At 42.0% G+C, this 18,049-nt stretch overlaps 1 protein-coding gene across 2 annotated transcripts in view; it reads right to left on the bottom strand.

Annotated features, from left to right (window-relative positions):
• The window catches only part of NHS (NHS actin remodeling regulator), a 255,417-nt gene that overhangs the window by 157,630 nt on the left and 79,738 nt on the right, over window positions 1–18,049 (bottom strand). The window lies entirely within an intron of this gene.

Below are 18,049 nucleotides of genomic sequence, written 5' to 3'. Positions count from 1 at the left end.
GTGTTGCTCATGCTCTCACATTGGAGTCATGCCCTGCACCCCTCACATTAGATCCCTGTCTGCGATGGGCTGTGTCACTTCACCACGGTGGAGCCATCAGTTGGACCAGGCTAAAGAGAAAAGTGGAAGCCTGAAGCATCTATTAACTATAAAACACAAAGCGTCCTGGCAGTGTTTCAGAAGCAATATATTTAGGTGTTAGGGAAAAATGCTTCATCAAAAACTCACAAACTTTATATGTGGAAAAAAAATCCCCCCATTTTTGGGTTCAATTACCATCATGAGAAGCTCATGTGATAATAGCACCAGTGCCAGGGAAAAAGCAAATAGGAGGACCTGCTCTCTGCCTGGGGGAGTTTGTGATCTAAGCATTTCACCACAGTCTGCCAAAGTAATATGCAAAGGTATGGTAAGAAAGATGTAAGCAAATACTTCCAATTTGTATATCTGAAATGTTATTATGAAGTGCTGACTCCTCTCATCCAGTGCCTCTCAGCTGCGTAATTCTATGTAGAAAACAGGGTTAAGGAGTGTCTTCAGGGCCAGGAAAAGACCTTACTTACAGAACAACTGCGGATTTCACATCTAAAGTATGTTTGGTAAGAAAAAATTAAAAATCGTCAGGCAACATTAGTAGTATTGGTGGACCAAATTAGCCAGAGGCCAGTGTAGAAGAGAAGCATACACACAGGAGTAAAACAGTAAGGGGATAAGGCGGCTAGAGCATGAATGGTTAAAACAGAAGGAGCCATTCAAGCAGGTGGCAATGTGGCAATAGAGAGGGAGATTAAAGGCGCTCTTCTGTGGAAGAATAGGGGTAGGTTTGGGGGAGATGGGTAAGTTCTGAAGGGAAGATGGGAGCCTGGCCAAAGCTTCTACTGCAGGTGGGTTGAGACACAAGAGCAAGAAGAGCCGAAGGTGATCAAGGGCTTTTGGCTTCAGAGTCAAGCTAACGGAGAAGCAGGATGTATGTAGAGCCCCATGTTTCCAAAATAGGTACCTCTGTTCAAGCCTCACTGCAAAACTACTTCCAGCTTTCCACACCAAGCTCAGACAAACTTGGCCGTTTTTCAAACACCATCTGAGCTTCAATTTACAGTGTTGACATTTGGGCAGTTGTGTTTGGATTGTAAGGTGATGGGAGATCATTGCTGTACACTCCCTATTGCTGTAGTTCTTGTGATGCTAGCAAAAAACACCAGAGCTTTTCCTTTTCCCCATGGAACGCTTGCTGTTAAATTCCACCCCTTGCAATGGCTTTACAGTCAGAAGGTCCTGTGGGTTACTGGGATCAGACCTGCAAATCATCCTCCTCCTGCCCTCCTACCAGGTCTCCTGCCTAAAGACTTCTCAATCTCTAGCGCCTGTGACAGACAGGAACCACATGGCCAGGCAGTGGAGAGCAGCACTGCTGGGTCTCTTGGACAGCAAACACCACAGGTTGGTGGGCAGGAGGTCGAGGAAGAAACCTCTGCATTCCAGTGCAGAGATGATCCAGGAGCACATCCAGCAGCCCTGACCTCAAAGTCAAGGAAAAAGAGAGAAAATTGAGCAGCTTTGTTCAACAAGGACTCTTAAATTAAGAACGCAAGAGAGCCTTGGGTCTAACCTAGCAATGGTCAGGTCCAACTTTACCATCAGATCTGGACAGACTACAGCAAAGAGAAGCTGGTATTTTACAGTGGGATCTTCTAACTCCCGTCTCAATCCACATGTGCAGTTACATAGTTCAAACGAGGAGAATAAACACAGGCACCTTCAGAGAGGAATCAAATGACACCACCACCATGAAAAACCTGTCCCATGAGTGATTTGGTCCTTTCCCACTCCCAGCCCTGCTCCCTGAGGAAGGAAGTACCGAACAGCTCAGTTGGAGCAACCAGACTATATCACAGCTTTCTCTTCCATGGCTGAATTCAGGTCACGCCTCTACAATCATTAATCCTGGCTCTTTGCTCTCAGTACACATTTGATCTGGATCAGCCCAGGGCACATAATCACATTTAAGATGAATTAACTAGAACACATGATATGGAGTTTATGCTGGCCTCATGCCAGCTGTGGGAGGATGAACGACACTCGATCCCGCAGAAAGCCTGCCAGTACAAAGTTCCCCCAGTGCTGTTTTTGGAACAAATGTGGACCAGCAGAGCCACATCAGTCACCTGGAACCAGCCCTGTGTACAAACCAGTTTCTGCATTTTTGATGCAGTTACTCTTAAGTCAAAGGCAGACTGACTAAGTCTGACTTAATTAAGAAGCCAAGATAATTACACTTACTGTTAGCCAAATCACATTTCAGAACTTACAGGAGAGGTGGCCCACAAGTTAGGAGGATCAAAATTCACCTAGGGTGGCAGTAAACAAATACATGGTGCCTTCTTAGCTTTGTCTCCTTCCTTGCTCGGTCTCCTCAGGGCACGTCCTACAGTTCTCCAGCACTAAAATGAGCAATGCCACACTCTAACTTCTCCCTCTGCAGTTTGGAAACAAACTGTCTTACCCTTTTGGATGCATAAAAGAAAACTAGAAAACTATCTCTTGACACACAGGTGATTTAACCTGTGATTTTACAGTTCAGTTTCTGCACCATCAAACTAAATGGACCTCCTATCTAGTGCTTGCTATTTCATTGCACCAAAACAGTCACCGCCAGCTACTATTTCTGCCTGAAAACATGTTTCCAAAACATCTGCTGTGCATGCCAGTGATACCCATTTTAAAATATCATATATTGCACGACTTTAATGAAGCTCAGCATAGTAGTTAGCTCACATATAGAAAACTGGCACGTGTTCAAAGTGGAGCATGTATATAGACAGATGACACAATGCACTGTTTTCCTGCTAATGTCTGGGTGACAATATCTACACATGCCATTCCAGCATATGTTGAATATGAGTTTTTCTGAAACAACCATTGCATGAGTTATCTTTTACTAGATGCAGTTAAATTTTACTCGGACCACTTGGATTGGATCCCTACAGATAATTAGGAGGAGAAACCTAAAGTTCTAGAAAATAAAACCCATAGGTGCTTCAAATGGGAATGCTCACAGAAGTGAGATGGTTTGAGCTGGGCCCTGAACAGTAATCCTGCTGTTCTCCTTGTGGCAATGAAGGGTAATAATGGAAGAGAAAGGTGAGAGACAACCTGGCTCATCTTCTGGCCTCCCACTTTGCCTTGTCCTTTGCCTTAGCTTCCTTTACCCTAGCAGGATAAATCATTTCCATCTTTCATCTTGAACCACATAATTATTTTATTTCTAAAATGTGATAACATGTCATTATTCCTGACAGTTGTAAAAGAAAGCTTTCAAGGACCTTGGTGAAACATCTTCTGTTCTAGTCTAGATGATTCATGAGATAATCTGTTCTTAATATATACAGTCCTAAGCCTGTAGTGCTTAAGTTTTAGATCAGCACAATATTCATTCCTTGCTGTGACTCAGTGGAAGCTCCAAGAGATGGTGGAGAGGAAAAAAGAGAAGTATTTTTATAGCAGGTTATTTTTATTAGAAAATAGTGTGTTGTATAAAAGCAGCCTTATTGAATTGAGGTGTTCAAAGCAATTCCTGCAGAGTAAGATTATAGTGAAAGAGTGCAGGTGAGAAGGTCAGAACTGCAAACTAAATGCAATTTATTCCAATGGTGCAGAAACCTAGGAATGTACTCCAAGGTAATCACAAACATATGTGATACAAGCATCTCACATGCATAGATGTACATCCCACTGCACAAATCCTGAGCTGTATTCAAAGGCAGTAATGTCAACAACAGTTGTCAGTTTACAGTTTAGTATAGTAAACTAACAGCTTACAATTTAGTATAGTATAGTAAAACTCTTAGTCTCCTCACAAAATTGTATGTAATAGATGACGCTCAGTACAAAAGACAAGAACTACATAGCTAAAGAGACTAAACTTATCATATGCTTAAATAAACAAATTAATTTGTAGAAAAAAAAAGAAGCATTTTTAGCTTTTATAGAAGAAAGGATGCATTTCAGTGTATTCATTTGAATCCATAGTAAACCCCAGGACACAAATGAGATCAGCTTGAAAATAAACCCCAGGTGGTACATTAAGCCCACATAGGTGAAACAACAGTGCAATGCAGTAGAAGTAAACAGGTATGGGGATTAAATCCAACAAAAAGGGGAAGATAAGCCATCTGTAAGCTGCCCAGGGGAAACAATGTATGAGATCATACTGAAATTTTAGCTGTTTGGATGCATGGAAACCAGGTGAAGCATTTCTGCAGAAAGAATGATCTCACATTCATTAAAGACTAAGCTTTCACTGTCCAGTTGCTACCTGCTTCAAGTTCATCTCGCATTAATGCGGCCCACTACAGATATGGGCAGGGGAACATGCAATGAGGGAGTCTCATTAAAACAGAGTTCATTTGCACTGCTTTGAGAACAGAGGGGACGAGGATGAGGAGAGCAAGAGAGAGCAAGGGCAGTATGCTGTCAAGTCACCAACTCACTTAGTGCGGCCTTGTATTTATCATGAAGACTACACCGCTCTGTATGCAAAACCAAACTGTCCACCAGCAACTCTTTTGACCAGCAGTTTTAAAAAAATGTAGGCAGCCAGAAAAAAAACACATTTATATCTATTGAATTCTCAGTAGCTACCCAAGATCAAAGCAAATGAAGATGGGAGGAACTGGGAAAGGAGGGGTTTCTCCTTTATTCTGGGAAAATAGGTTTTTGTCCATTATTCCGCAGATCATTCTATATATTTTCTGAGTGACATGTTCTTGCCCACACCAAGTTTATGGTTTGTCATCTCTTGTCATGCTTAGCCTTCTATTTTTCCAATGGAAGTTAGATGTGCAAGTCTTGCCAACATAGATGGCATTCCTGTTAGCAAAATATTGCACAGACTACATTCTCTCCACTGGCATTTTATCACAGTAAAATAGCCATGAGTCAAAGAAATACAAGAGTCATGTTAACAAAAATTTCTACTAACCTATATTTCCCCCTGCTTTAAAAAGAAAGGCAAAACAAAAAGAATGCAGATGAAAGTATCAACACAGTAGAAAAAAGCCCAAAGGAACCTAATACATGGTAGGTTTCTCGAAAAAACAACCCCTGTCTCTGAAGAGCATCTGTAGTATAGCATGTCAGTCAGAAACTGGAATTTCCTGCAATTAATCAATTTAATAAAAATAATTTGACAGCCTTCCCTCAAATGCTGCACATGGTTTGGTTGCATTTCTGTTCTGGATCTTTTGATCATTCAAAGAAGAAAACTGACTGGCTAGACTTGCTTTACTGAAAATGAAAGATGAACTGGGAAGCTCATATATTTTTGTTGGAGAAAGAAACAAAGACAGACAAACTGACCAACCAGCCAAATCAGGCCACTGGCCAAACTAATTATTTGTGTATTGCCAGTCATTTCAGTCCACATTTGTTCCTCTAACAAAACTAAGCAGCCCATTCATACAGTTATTTGCCTAACAATGATGAGGCAATACAAATTCTTCTGGATTGTTTTCAAACAAATTTTGAAATTAATTTTATATTCTGTTAATTTCTATAAAGAATGAGTTGGATGCTTACAGGCCTCCACACTTACTAATACCTATTAAACAACCAGAATGAAGCTGGCTTGCAACAGAGAATGTCTTCACAGCTGATGGAAACAAAATTTGGCTTTTCTGGCTTGCAGCTGGAGAGGAAAGTGATTTCTTCTACAAACTATGCTTCAGATGTTCCACTGTCCAAAACAGAACTACACAGCAAGTGCAAGTAGGGGAAGACTGAAGAACAGGACAAGATCCTACCAGACACAAGTGGAGGGTTTGCACTTGATTTATGGTCTCACAGCTTGAGAACATACCACACTAGTGCTGCTGCTATAGTAACAAAGCAGACTGGTATGCAGGTTTGTGGTAATAATACTTGTTGAAAGAGTTTTCTCAGTTGCGTATTCATGCTTCTGTCTCTTTTCTTTCTTCTTTTTGGCATATCTCTAAAGGAGATCAGTATATGAAAGCAAAAAATGCAAAACTGGAGGGAAAAAAAAAAAAAAGGCTTTCTAAGATAAACCCATAAAACTCTGCAGTCACTTCACAGAGATTAAGGACCAAAATGTTAAGGGTCATTTGGGCACCTCCTAGGTATTTCAGCTGCCCTTTGGGCTTTGAAGAGCCTGACCTGGAGGTACAGTCATCCCAAACTTTTAGAAATATTAGCAGCTTTCTAATTGAAGCAGCAGTGAATGGGAACTGAGGGGAAGAGAGTAAGACTTGGTTTACTTAAGGCCAAGCTCATCGTTTGGCATCAGTGACTCAAACCCTTACATACCCACTCTTTTAAATGCTATGAACAGCCCCTGTTCATGCAGTGAAATCAACAGCAAAACTCCCACCACCTGTATACATAAAGTTATCTGTGTGCTTTTTCTGCTGTGTAGACAAAGATTAAATCCCATTTATCATACTGACCTATAGACTGAAAAGAGTCTGCTGTTTGGCCTTCATTCAACAAATCCCCTTATGCAGAGAAAATCTCCTGTATTTGATGTCAATATGCTCACTGCTGATCTAAGACCTTCAAAATACCCCTTAATTATCACAACATTAAGGGTATGGAGGTTAATTAAAAAGCAAATGAAGACACTCCATAAAGGTTATTCCACCTACTCTGACCTGTAAAGGCATGCGACACTTTCGATCTGGGTATTTAAAAAACCAGGAAAGTGATTTAGTTAAATATTATCAAGGCCTTTTTAAAATAGAGCATTTAGCACTTGTACATTCTAGTATGGTTTTGTTTCTAATGGAGATAAAATGGGGCTGCTTTAATCTAATATTTCAAAAAGAGCCATGAATTGGGGAATCAGTGGAATGAAAAATGGCATTTCTCTTTACTTACATGTTGTATAATACATATTTTCTATTTTTTCTGTTACAATATGAGATAATTGATCCGACACTTTATTCTTTCATTTCTATTCTGTTTCTGTAGAACCACAAGGAAGAACAAGACCCCTCCATACCTACTCACACTTATCTTTCTTGGCACTAATGTCTTACCCAGAGCAATAAGCTGAGAAATGTGAATCTTCGACTCACTGAAAAAGGCAAATAGAGACTCATGCAGCTGATCTTTGGTTCAGATCCTTCACACAGACCACCAGCCTAAAACTCAAATAGTGTGAAAAAACACCCAAACCCCACCTTTCATGGACTGCAGATCATTAGCACGTAAGAGATGTAAGAAATGGCATGGCTTTCTGGAACAGGAGAAAAAAAATCTCCAACCTGGCATACAGAAGAGGGAAGACTCATCACATACAGGACAATTTACCTTCTTCATCAAGAAGAAATACAGTCTCTGCACCGCAGCTTGTTTCTCCAACACCAAAAAAAAAAAAAAGGTACCAACACTGTTCCTACCATCAAAACTACTACAATTCAAATGAGTCACCCGCCAACACATCTCCTTGAAGAAAACCCAAGGCACTGCATCTTGGTGAAGGAGGTCTGAGCCATTTCCTCAAGCTTTTCCCCCTTTAGGAAATAACAGTAGCTACAATATTGTTACATTTCGAGTACATCAGTTTTGCCCTTTGTTTTTCTGGCAAAGCACCAAGGTATCCTCTCAGTTATAAAAACTTGTCATGCCTCTAAGATACTGGCTGGCTTGGAAAGGTGAATATGGTCTAAGTGTCCATTAACTGTCAGACCACATTAACGAGACTGAACAAGAATGGTGATAAAAAGGCAAGACACTACACTAACATACCCTGAGTCTGGCAGAAATTTTTAAAGCTAAAAATGGCACTCTAGCTTCTTTCTCTACCTCAGAAGAGGTCAAGAGCCAAACCAGGAAATTATAGAGCAGTAGGATTAACATCTGGCACAGGAAACTTTTAAGGGATGTGACATGAGAGCACCTGGAAAGTCAGTTTGATTAAGAACAGCCAGCATGCATTTAGACACAGGAGGTCATGCTTAACTAACCTGCTGGATATCTTTGAAGATAATGCTGCCGTAGCAGATAAGAAAAACATGACAGGTGTTGTATAGCACACTGAGGTTAGATTTTTCAAACAAAGTCCAGCATCAGAGATGACTAATGGAGACAAATCGAAAGTTATGGATTGTAAAGTAAAAAGATGGAACAATGGCTGTGGAACAAGAGATAAACCCAGATACTGGATGGGAGCTTTATCCTGGAAAAAGGGTATTGACTGGGGGGTCAGATTTAAAAGAGTTATACCATCCCACTTTGCCCCAAACACTGCTTCCATGTCAGCACCTTTGAGACAAAAACATCCTCATGACGTACACTGCATTTGTTTAGGGCTCTAACATTGCAGCAGTGTTGAACAATGGCCTTTAGAGTCACCATTGGTTCCCAGTACCGAGTTTGTACTTGTACATGTATGTTAATACAGAAACACTGATGAGAATATCTTCACACGTGTTCTAGCTTTTCTGTTAGGAAATAAATGTAGGCTGAGCACAGTCAATGAGGAAGAATTTGGTTCACTCAGCAAATGTAGCTCAACACAAAACGCACAAAATAAATTAATCCCTGAGAAAGGAATCAGGCAAAGCTGTGTATGCTAAGTACCATAATGACATGGCACTTTGTAGAGGTAAAGGATTTTAAGGGTTATAGTGGAAAAAACATAATTAAAGCCACCAATATATGGCAGAACATCAGAGAAAAGGAAATAAAATGGTATACAAACTTGTGTTAGTAGAGATACAGCAGTAACAACTAGAAATCAACAGCTTGTTCTGGAGATGGAGGCTTAACAGATGCTCTCTATTAGTCACTGTATCACAGAGAGAATATTATTGCCTCAGAGGGTGAAGAGCAGGGCAACAAAAAGTGAAAACAGATCTTGGCTCTTACTGGGCCCTAAATTACTAGGTGGGTGAAATAAGAGCATGCTGTGTTTATTCTCATTGGAAAAAAGAATTCTTTGATGTGACCTAGTGGAAGACGTTCAAAATCATGAAAGGGGGTGATCAGGATAACCCCTACCAAGCTACGGCGGAGGAGCAGTGGAAAGGAAGGCAATGGATGTCAAAATAGGCTGCAAACATTTCAAATAAAACAACTGGGAGTAAACAGGGAAGTTGTCAGGCAGAAATCTTTTAGCTAAAGGTAAAAAACATGTGGAATAAGTTACTAGGAGAGGCAGCTGAAACAAAAGCTGTACATGAGCTTAAAAGACACCTGGACTTTTTTCAAGAGAAGGGAGAAATTCAGGGATTTTTGTGAAAACCAGAATGCTGGGATTAAGATGCACTGTAAAACAGCAGGTATGCCCAGCCAAGTGAGGGTGCCTGCAATCATGTGTACTGTCACACACTGTAAAGCAGAATTTCCCATGTTGCTGCCACACCTCTCCCCTGGAGCCACAGTTAAGAGTATCTCCACATGTAAACCTTCCCTCCTGTAGCTTCTTTTGGCCAAACTATTTAAACAGAGAAGAAGTTTTCTCTCAAATACCTCAAGTCTACAAATTGCTCAAGGCTGTAACAAAGGCAGAAATGAGCGACAGGAGTGCCACCGAATCCCACCTTCAATGACCTCCTCAAGTACATGCTATGCCTGCCGCTGCTGCCGCCGTATTTGTTGAACAGCACTGTGAAACACCGGCTGTGGTGCAGGAAGAAAGGGGAGACCAGAAACAACCCTCTGCTCAGGTTTAGAGGGGGAACTTCTCAGGTCCTCAACCTTTCGAGCCCTGAAATAGTGACACAGTTTAAGAACCAGGTTTCCTGCAAACCCAGAGTTACCTCAACCCCAGGTTGCCACACACATGGCTTAAAAGTCCTAATGGTGGGGGAGTGTAGGACTCCCCGCTGCTGGGGGTCCATTGCAGGGACCCTAACAGCTGCCTATTCCCCTGTCTTTTTCATTGAATTTTGGCTTAAAATATAGAAGAAAAAAAAATGTTGAGCATGTGCAGTCTAGAGAGATACTCAATCACCATTCCCATCCCGAGGCCAGGATCTGATCAACTCACCAAGGTAGCTGTAGCTGCCCCATCCCTGGAAGCATTCAGGGCCAGGTTGGACAGAGCCTGGAGCAACGTGGTCTAGTGGTCTAGTGGAAGGTGTCCCTGCCCATATCAGGAGTTGGAACTAGATGATCTTACAGTCCTTTAAAACCCTAACCATTCTATGATTCTAACTCCACCTTGGACATTAGTCCAGAGTAACTTCCCTGCAACACCAGCAGCTATGTGATGCAGTCTGGACCAGAACAACGTCAAGGAAGGCAGGTTAATTAGAAGTGGGTAAACAAGGATCTTAACTCCTCATTTAAATTCCATCCTTATTATAGAATAGCCACCTCAGATTCAGCTTCAATTCTGTTAAGAGAAAAAAAAATAGTGCTCCCTGGTTTAGAAATTTACACCCACAAGTATAGCTTCAAGTTCTTTCTTGTAGAGCAGATAAAGCAGAAATCAGGTGACTGTTTTGGAAGTGTTTCCATGATTCTAATAGGGAATTCACCACCGTGGAAATATTTTTCACCACTTCATTTTTATAATTGCCATTAGTTACAGAAACGTGTAACCCTGAGATTGCAATGGGGTTTCTCTTCTGATATTTCTTCTTCTATTACCTGACACCCTGATTTCTTACTCATTCAATGATCATTATTTCCTAGCATTCATTTTGTTTTAATATGTTTTTTTTTTAAAAGCAAACATTAGAGCTGTTCAGAAAAGTGTTAAAAAGCAACACGAGTATAGCAACTGCATACAAGAGGAAGAATAAAGTAGATGAAGAAACTGGCCTTTCAAACATGAGCATGCTGTCCTGGCTACAGTGACAATATCAGAGGATACAGAGGAAGGATTTCTTGGAAAGCACAAGGTAAAAGAATAAGTGCTTTATAAAGTATATGTTTTATAAAATGTGCTTTTATAAAATGTGAATACACCTCCTTTGGACACAGTTTAGCCATGTTGCTCCTCCGGGTGTTTCTATGCTTCAGCAAGCACTGAATCCAAACATCCACTTGTTGAAAGCCCAGTCAGTATTCTCCTTCCCCCTGCAAACCAGAGCTGTATCTCCCAGCTTGCTTTCCTCAGGGTGTCTGCAGTATTTCTCTCCAGGAGACCTCCTGTATAATTCACATCAATTGTGAAAGTCCATTGAGATTTTGTAGTTTGCAGATCTTGGGCAAAGGATTCCTTCTACTTCTTAATCACAAACAGCATCCCTGAAAAAGCCTTTAACTGGCTCTAGTCATCACACCATCACTGACAGGGATAAGAAACGGAGACCTCTGGAAAGTTAATATTATTAGGCAGGGTGTGAAAACAGTTAACACTATTTGGGGTAAGGATTGACCACATTCCCTGCAGGTGTAAATGGAGTTTTGACTATTTATGGGAAGAAGTAATGAGGCTCTCGGAGCATGCTGTCAACCCTGCCAGCCTCCTCCAGGTATGCTCCAGAGTTCGCTCTGGCAACCTTGACAAAGACCATCTTTATTTAGAACTGTAGGCATGTCCCTTCCAAACCCATCCATTCTTTCATTAGAAAGTTCACATCTGGGTAATATTACTGAGATCACAGTATCACAGTATCACAGTATGCTAGAGATTGGAAGGGACCTCGAAAGATCATCTAGTCCAATCCCCCTGCCGGAGCAGGAACACCTAGATAATGTTACACAGGAATGCGTCCAGGTGGGTTTTGAATGTCTCCAGGGAAGGAGACTCCACAACCTCCCTGGGCAGCCTGTTCCAGTGTTCCGTCACCCTCACTGAGAAGAAGTTTCTTCTCAAGTTTAAGTGGAACCTCTTGTGTTCCAGTTTGTACCCATTACCCCTTGTCCTATCATTGTTTGCCACTGAGATGATCAGACTAAATACCCATGACTCCAGCTGCCTACAGAAGACAACTGGCATTATACAGGACAAGAGACAACCATTAAGGAAACTGAATGATGGGCTATGTCACATACTTTTTTGCTCAAATAAGTTCCTCTGGACTCAGAAATTTCTAGCAAAAATGTGCATTTTGCATTTGTTCCTTGTTTGCAACAAATTTTCTTCATGTCCAAGATTTATTTAGGATACATCTTTTGACTGCAACGACTGGGATATTAATTACAGTTTTCCTCTTTCAATTATCCACTGATAAATTATCTTGATAATCATGATGACTATGTTGTACTTTGCACAACTAGGTGTAGCTTTTGAACTGCTCCTTCTGCCTTTCTAGAAGTCATTCTGGAAGAGAAACAGGAAGCATATCTCCAGTATAAGCTACTGAGCAAAAAGAAGGATGTATAAATGACAGAAACATTGTGAAACAAAGATTAAGTCTAAAACCATATAGGTGGGTCACCATCAATTATACCCCAGGCTACTCTTAAACTCCTGATGACCTGAAACCCAGAAACAGTTTGATAAACATTGCTGTGAGACAGGTGCCCAGGCTGGAATCTACAATAATCAGAGAACATCCTTAGCACAATTTCCATCAATAGCAAGTGCTTATTTCCAAATATGCAAAAGTATAAATGCACATGCATGCATACATACATATATATATATATAGTTCCAAACTATGAATCTATTTTGAAAAACAGGAGGAACAAAGTTTATTGTTCCATCCTGGCTTAGCAGCCAGCAGAGAAAAACAGAAACACATCATCTACTTCACATGGCAGGAGCGCATGAAGCCAACTGGTTGTGATAGAAATAGGAACAAGAAAGGAGCCTGCTGAAAGGCAGCATGCAGATGGGAGGCTTCCATTTCCCACCAGTCTCCATATCGTTTGGCACAGTGAAGCTTACACAAGTATTTTTTTGCCCTCTAAAGCAGCCTCTACAGCTTCATCATAAAGGAAATAAAGATTGGGTGAATTAGTATCACCTCAGCATACAGCAGAGCATTGAGAAGGTGGGAAGAGTTATAGTTATAGTGAACTGCCTGCATCAAATTTTTTGCTTCCCTACTGTAAGTGTCTATAAAAAGCTATGGATTCCTTTTAAAGAAAATAAAAATGAAGCCCAGAAAAAAGTCTATTCTTGCCTAGATGCATGTGCAGGCTGATGGCCACGGACAGCAGTGACAGCAAAAGCCTTATCAAAGTTTTTTAAAAAACAGTAATTAAAAAAAAAACAAACAAACAAATATCTCCTAAGATAGATACTTAACTGAGCCCACTGTGACACAGTATCCAAGTTCCTGTCCTTTCCCACTTCCTTCGCTGCTTATTTGGGGCTTGACTGTGCTATGGTCTTGCCAATCCACCCAGCGGAGTCCCAAGGGATGTGCTTTCCCACTCTTCTGAGCAGGACTGGGGAAAACAGTGAGGGAAAAAGAAAGCTGGAGCCTCCAAGCCACCCTGTTCTCTTGCAAGTCAGGAAGCAGTGAGGGCAGAAGCAGGAAAGGTGGAGCCATTCTCTCTTGCCCTCTCCAGCATGCTATTCTCTGAGCTGTCTGGCCATGGGACAGGGAGCAGACACTGCACTTAGTGACACAATGTTCTCCCTCTCCATCTGAGCCATGACGGTGCACAGGAGCAGGAACTGGAGGGCTGAAGATGCCACCAGCTGCTAGTGCCCTGCTGAGACTGTGCCTCCGGGGGTGGGAAACAGCCCCTTGCGAACAGGGAGCCGTCAGTGTTTTCAAGGCAGAAACCTTGTATCGCAGCTAAGGCACAAGCAGGATAAATAATTAATGTCAATAGAGGAATTGCAAGGGAAACGTTTTGTTACAGCAAATCGGCACCTATGTTCCTCATGAAGAGAGCGCATGAAAAATATCCCCCTTATTTCTTAATGGGAACAACAAAAAAAGTACATTTAATTTCACTAAAGCAGTAAACCAAACATAAGTATTCTCTACTCATCTTCATAGTTAGCATTTTACAGAATGAACAGTGCCAGCACATCCCCTTCTCCTACATGTCCCAAGAGATAGTTTAAGGAACATTTTAAAATGAACATTTCTTCATTCATACACAGAATGCACATTCCAGTGCTGATGTACAAATGCTGTGATGCCAAGAAACGACCACAAGGCTCTCTAATTCAGGCTGTTTTATTAAATGGGAAACAGTTTTATCCTGAAGTGTCTGCTTTTGGCTGACAATTCTCAATTTTCAGAAAAATCCACCAAAGATATTCTGGCACCCAAAAGGTGAAACAGTTCAGTTCTGAGCTAAAAAATGAAGTTTTCCATTTGGAAAGACTGACAGATATTGTTTTGATGTTATGGTCCAAAGTAAACTTTTGTCTTCCCTTCAACAAGACATTGTTTGGTCTTGACTCTTGCTTTAAACCAGTTCCCTCCCTTCTCTTTCACCAGAGCAGCCCATGATTATTTGTTTAAGTGCTTCAGTCTCTTTCCATGACCCATGCTCTTTGCCTAGCATATGCAGGTCTAAGCAGCAACATCATGATGCAGGCCATGGTGCATCAGGGGGATGCAGGGAAGCTGGAGAGCCTGGTCAACAAGATGGAAAATATGGGAGAGAAGATAAGCCATTACCAAGAAAGGCAGCATGATTTAATAAACACAAGTAATTGTTCCAATTTTCCTGATGGAAACTGCTTTTATTCCTAGGGGGAATACAGGGGAGGGTGGGGGGAAGGAGAAGTTTTCTTTGCCCTATTCCCTCTCTCCAAATTACATCACCTCAGCCCAGAAAACAAAGGTATTTAGCTGATTAGTGGGAGTTGGACATACAGGTATTTTCGGACAGCTGGGCCTATACTCTTTAAGCTCAGTTGCAGCGCTTCCCTTTACAGACATCATATCACATTGCACAGTAATGGGTTAGGGAAGGGATTTTCAGTAGTCCCCGAGAAACCAATTTAGTCCTGAAGGCAAAAAAGCTGAATGAACCTACGTTAGAGTACAGTAATTGCATTAAAACCAAGGACCTAGTTAAGAAACAGTAAGACACAATTCAGGCTTTCTTGGCAAAGCTGCTTCTAGATTTCTCTGCTGTTTGTACACTTCTGTTGCATTATTTCAGCTCTCCTTGCTCCAAAGGAGACCAGAAGCTGCTGAGTGACTGAGGAGGTTAATCCAGAGCCCAAATCTGCCAGCCAAAGTGACCTAAGTGTTCCAAGGAAGTTACAGTTCATACAGCTTATGCACTGGTTCAGCTGTCATTGGATTCATCCAGAGAGAAGCTTAAGAAGACAAAATGAAAATGTCTGGAGAATAAGGAAAGCTCAGTGTCCCCTTCCTCCTCTTGTGCTAGACCTGCTCATGATGTCTGCTGGTGGCAATTAGTTTCACCAGCTGCCAACATACGCATTTATGGAGGCAGGCACTACACAAACACTGTGGGAGCAGCTCTCCCTGCCCTTTAGGGCAGGAGCTATGGCTTGGGATTGTATAAATAAGTATGACAGACCCCGCTGGGGGAAAATGCAGAGAGGTGAACCAGCTTGACCCAAAATCACAAAGTAAATCCACAGCTTGGCCAGACCTAGGATACCAGTCTGCATCTCCTAATGCCCTGACCGCAACAGGACTGCACTTCCAGAAAGAAGAGTGTGGAGAGGGCAAGTGTTTCTTGTGACTGTACTCTCTTCCCTGCCAAAACACATCCTGTCTTCATTATGGCCATCTCCCATCCCAGCTCTTAACCCAGATGTGCCATAAGCTCTAGGCTGGCACCATGGGGCCTGGGCAGGTCCCCAGATCACTCTCTGGTAGGGCCACTGGCAGCCACTCCAGGGTTAACACAAAGCCACATTCTCATTTTGTTTCCTTGGTCAGGTTTTCTGACTTGCTTGAAACCTGGGCTCATTTGGAAGACATTAGGATTTCAGGTGGAGGCACGCAGAGATTTAGCTTTTCAGTTCAAACCTCTAGAAGCCAGAGAGCTGAGATTTTTCCCACCCCTTTGCTTCCCTACATAGTAAAACTGCTTTATAATGACTTTTGCAAAGCCAGCTTTGCTTGCAACATGCAGGTCGTCTCCTCCCTTGGCCGCTTCAACACACAGAGAAGTTACAGCCCTGCGCCTACTTTCCGCCCTGATGGCTGTAACATGCGGCAGCCACCAGCCGCATGGGAGTGGGGCAGCTGGAGATGGAGCGATGGAGAGATACGCCATGCTGCCTGTGCCATGGGCCGTGAGAAGCAGGTCAAAACCCAGCCGTCATGCACCGCCCATCTGTGCCATGCCAAGGAGAGAGATGCATGAGGCTTTCAGGGCCAACAGGTGTTGCTGCCTTAATGGACTGTGACATCGGTGCGCTTCACAGGCTTTATTTCACAATAGTATAAAAGAAGCAGAATACGGGGTTAGAAAGGAGGACAGAAAAAGCATAAGCCATCTTTTATTTACACTGAGAAAAACAATGAGAAGACTGGAGGGGAGGATGCAGCCTTCCTGACAGACATGCCTTAACTCCCAGGGGAGATGGGGATGACCTGTCCTAGAAACACCCACCTCTTTCCAATGAATAGGCAAGCAGCCTCAGAGGACTGCTCCACTATCTGCCTAAAATAGAGGTGGGTGGGTTGATGCCACTCTCACACACTCCTTCCAAGTATTCACTATAAAAGGCCTTTAGTCATTAATCCTGCATCAAAAAGTGTCACATCTCATCATATGAATGAAGACTGAAGACAGCATAAGGCACATACCTGTGCTGGCTGAAGTTAAGACTGCATGAATAACACCAGCTCTGGGCCACTTTACGCACATATTCTGCAACCTTAATTGTTTTGGTTTTTTTTTCAATGAAGACACTTGTAGTTTTGTGATTCCCAGAGTTTTGGGAATGTTTTGTTTTGCATGCAGAAGGTATTTTAAAATAGATGCCAGAAAGGAGCCTCTATCTAGTAAATCAATGGACTTTTCCTTTTTTTTCCCACCCCATTCACAGAAAACCCCACTTCCATGCTGATCAAACCAGAAGAGGCAGAGGAGACTAGAGAACTCTTTGGTTTTCAGCAGACCCCTCCCCAACAGGAGAACAGAAACTTCCCAACTACTTCACTTGGGATCACTGTAAAAAGCAGGTCTCATGTAAAAGCTCAAAGCTTAATCGGGAGGAGCTGACTTTGCTGTCAGGGAGTGGTGACATGGGGCTGAAGTGGTGATACACAGTGGAATTACCACATGGAGGAGAAGAGTGAGACTTCCCGCAGGCCAGCACTGAATTTTTGCAGTCTGGTGTAGCAGGGGTTGTAGAGCCGTTCAGATAGCCGAAGGGGCACACAGTACATACGATGAGTATCTTGTACTATATCTCAATACATATTGTCCTTTACAAAGCAGATGCTTGTACAGTTCCCAAGGTTTTTTATTTATTCTGTAGGTTTCCTGGGGTGGCAGAAAGGGGACAATTTACTTGGTTTTAAACATCATTCTTCCTCTCTCTGAGTAAAGCTGGTGATATTTATGACACTCAGTGCTCTACAGGTATTTAGCAGCTTTATGCAGTGCAACAGGCTAGTGAATAATTTGCGCATTATACAGCTAAGCTGCTTCAAACTCCATCACTGGTTGAACTCCTGGTGAGAATTTTACCTCTAAAGTGATAAAGTTTTAAAGCAAGTAATTACTTGTGCTGGAGGGAAAAAATAGAGAAGAAATCACAAATCCATCTTACTTGCTTGTCAGATATTGGTACTCTGCTTCACTTCATAGCCATTATGTTTTCAAAATGTAAAACAAATAAAGGAGAGTGCAGTGAATGCCAAGGTCCTACAAGAGATCAATATAAAAAGAACAGACTGTGTATTAAGGCTATACACAAACCATTTACTGACCTCCCTGTCGAACCCTGTGTTTTGGTAGCAACCTAACTTAATTTGTTTAGCATGAAAGTAAGCAGTGTAATCAGTAAGTAATCAGATTCTTAAGCCACCATAAATGCATGCCAGTAGAAGAAAGCATCAACGTTACTTATTTTTTACAGAAATTGTAGTATCAAGAAGACAACGTGCCCCATCTCCGGAAGAGTTCAAAGTCAGGTTGAATGGGGCTTTGAGCGCCTGGTGCTCCTGCCCATAGCAGGGGCATTGTAACTAGATGATCGTTAAGGTCCCTTCCGACC

Source organism: Pezoporus flaviventris, unplaced genomic scaffold (assembly GCF_033815535.1).
Source record: "Pezoporus flaviventris isolate CSIRO_AGI_PZ_B2104156 unplaced genomic scaffold, CSIRO_AGI_Pfla_v1 ptg000015l, whole genome shotgun sequence".
Lineage (NCBI taxonomy): Eukaryota > Metazoa > Chordata > Aves > Psittaciformes > Psittacidae > Pezoporus > Pezoporus flaviventris.
This window is presented reverse-complemented; position numbering and strand designations above follow the sequence as displayed.